This window comes from Temnothorax longispinosus, chromosome 11, assembly GCF_030848805.1.
Source record: "Temnothorax longispinosus isolate EJ_2023e chromosome 11, Tlon_JGU_v1, whole genome shotgun sequence".
Lineage (NCBI taxonomy): Eukaryota > Metazoa > Arthropoda > Insecta > Hymenoptera > Formicidae > Temnothorax > Temnothorax longispinosus.
The window spans coordinates 17,567,796-17,571,284 of NC_092368.1; positions in this window are offsets into that span (position 1 = coordinate 17,567,796).

Consider the following 3,489-nt stretch of genomic DNA (forward strand, 5'->3'; position numbering starts at 1 on the left):
AATTCATGTCATGAATATCGATAAGATTAAATTTTATTGAACTAGATTAAAATAAAATTAACATTGTAAATAATTGTTTATTTCTTTTTTATGTAACTTTCAGTTGCGAAAATATTCGGACAAGTCGTGAGAGAACGTGAAAAATATATTTTTAATATAGCATGCGCATATTAATTTTATTGGATTGAATCAACGTAATTTAAATTGTGATTTATAGTTTCTTCCATCAAAATACAAATGTATGTACAAATATATTTGTGTTGGAGTGAAACTTACTTCTTTACGTTCTTACTAGCTTGACCAAATATCTTCGTGAATAATAAATGTTGTATAAATAATTGTAATAATTGTGATATAAAATAATTGTGATACATAATAATTGTATTGTATTTTAACAAAATTGTTATAATTGTTTCTTATCCTCTCGTTCTCCTTTATCCCTATAAAGATTACAGTAGAGAGAATCTCGTACTTTTTTGTTTGTATTTTTTTTTTAACACAAACATTTTTACAGGTGCTGGGTGCTGCAAGCGAAATTTGGCATGGCATTTCAAAAACTGCTTTTAAACATGATATTTATCGTGGCAATTGCATTTTTTATTGGCGGAAGTTTCTTCTTATAAAGAAGAAACGGGAGAGTTGTAAGTAAATGTTAACACATCGTTACTTAATATTGTAAATAGGATATTTACTATTATTCTCCATAATTTATTTCTACATATGTACAGTACACAGCGACTATCGCCATTCTGAATTCTTTAAACTATGTAAAATTTAATGGAATAGACCTCATTACATATATCTTTTTAATGGCGCATAAAAAGTGTTTTAATATTTAAACATAGTTATTATTTCTTCGTAAACAATTAACGAGAATTAAATGTATTAATGTGCCAATTTAAAAAAGATTTGATTTCATTGTATTTTTTGTGAGATATAAATATAAAAGATTAAATTATTATTTACATTTTGAATTATATTATACATTATTACATTTTAAATATGAAAGATATGTTTAGACATGTTAGAGAAAAATTATGTTTGCGAAAAAATACTTTAATTATTCTATTAACTTTATTAGTTCATATTCTAGAGACAAAAAGAGAGAAAGACAGATAATGTCATCTTACATGTACATTTATACATACATTGAAGAAATAAGGCTATATATTTATAATGTATTCAAAATTTAATATAATAGTATAGTACAGTGATAATGCACTATAAAAAAATAAAAATAGTATTTAAAATAGTTCTAGATATAAATATTTTCTAAATATAAATATTTATAAAACATATTTGTAACTTTTCGATTTCAAGCACTTTTACAAAATTGATTGAAAATTTATTCTTATCTACTGAAACACGTTGTTAAAAAATTATAGTTCGGTCTTCGCGATACATTTTCAAGCGACCGGAGGAGCCCGAGGAGTGTTCCCATGTTGAGATGATCCAAGATTCAGGTCCACTTTTAACATTTCTGTGAAACATCGATCGTTTCAAGTATAGGGTCTTGTCAAATATGCCGGTAAAAAAAAAGAGACGTAGAAGAAGAAAACGAGATGCGTTGGACGCATTTTGAAACAACTCTTCCGATACCTACTTATCTCGTGGCGATTACGCTGAACGAGTTCGGCGACTTTGATTCTATTAACGAAAGAACTTCCATATCGAGCAGACCGAACGTAAGAAAATATACAGCATTAGCTTACGAGGTTGTTAAAAAAGTTACATCGCTGTTGGAATCCAAATGGAAAAACATGAAAATGATTCCGAAAATGGATCACGTTGCAATTCGTCCCACATTTTTGGGGCGACGGGATGTCGAATACTGGACTCACTTTATATAAGGTAACATTTAACTTAATTAAGAAGTAATATTAAAACCCATTAAAAGGCAATGTTATTTTTATTATTAAGTTTCGATACTCAAGTTATACAAATTTTTACGCCTAGATGAATTTGCCTTAAATTTATTATGCTTTTATAAATTATTTGAGACAACTCTGTTTTTTTTCTATATTTGCTTACAAAAATTATTAAAATTTTTCTTGTCTAATTATTAAAAACGAGAACTAGTTTATCTAACGATGAATTTCATTCGTGCACATTTTCAAATTTGAATTACAATAAGTGTAATATAATTAATGACGTAATTACTGTATATATTAAGACAATTATAATACACGTAATACATTATAATTACATGTACATATGTATTATAAGTGATTTATAATAAACGTAAATATAAATAAACCTTGTGAACGCTTATGAATAAAGGACTTCAAAATACTAAGATAAATTATGTTGCGATGTTTAGAGAGGATACTCTCTGTATACTCAAGGACGACTCTGTTGTACGCCAAATGGAAGTGGTGCAATTAATAGGATATAATATAGCATATCAATTGTTTAGTACTATAGTCAATGCATCTTGGTGGTCTCACCTGTGGATAAAAACCAGGGTCTTTAGCTTGTTAATTTCAGAATGGAGGCCATCGACGAGGTTATTTTATAATTTTAGTTAAGGTTAATTAGTTTTATCTATCGTGCTTATACGCATCTACAGAAAATACCGGTTAATATTGTATAATGATTCAATTCAAACGAATTCTTTTGCGAATTTTTTTTATTAAAATCAATGTGCTGATTTTTTTTATTTTTTCAAATTTTTATTAAAGCTGAAGTATTAAAAAAGAGATTGGTAAAAATACGTTTAAATAACAATAGCACAGAAAAGAATGTACAAGAATTTTTTCTCATTAATTTTAATGACATTAATTTTAATGTACAGTTTTATTGTGCATTATGTTAGATAATTTACTATGTTTAACCCTTTGTTGCGCAATCTTTTTTTAAAAATATATTTTGCTGAATTTTAGTAGATGGATGTTTTTGGGATCGTTAATTTGAAATTTAAAAAGTCTAGATAACAGATTCAATATGGCCACTAATTTTTAAAGAATTAACTATGGCTTATATATAACTAATTTTATACTTGAGATGGGTTTTTTTATAATTGAGAGTATATGTTTCAACTTTTCAAGAACATAAAGATACGTGTACCAAATGTATTACACAATCCAATTGGTTTGATTATGGAATGTGTAAAAACACGAAAGAATGATTGTAAATCATATTTCTGCAGTTCTCAGAAAAGTCAGGTATTTCATATGTAGGTAACTATGCAACAAAGTGGATGTATACACAGCACGGACATGAACCAAATTCATCGACAGTATCGATAAGTGGATGTGACTCGTAGTTCCAATTCCTGAAAGTAGATTTGTGGCGCTACTGTACGGCCTAGCAAAAGCGTTCCAAGAAAATATATAGGGCGCGTTCAACAGACCAAGCCGCTCAGTAGCAGTCGAACGTGATTGGCTCTTACTTTTAGAACCAACCAATCAACGCAGCGTGTTGATAAGACGAACTCAACAGTTGTGTCTGCTGAACGCGGCCATATTGCGCATCTCATCCCTTTCTCTC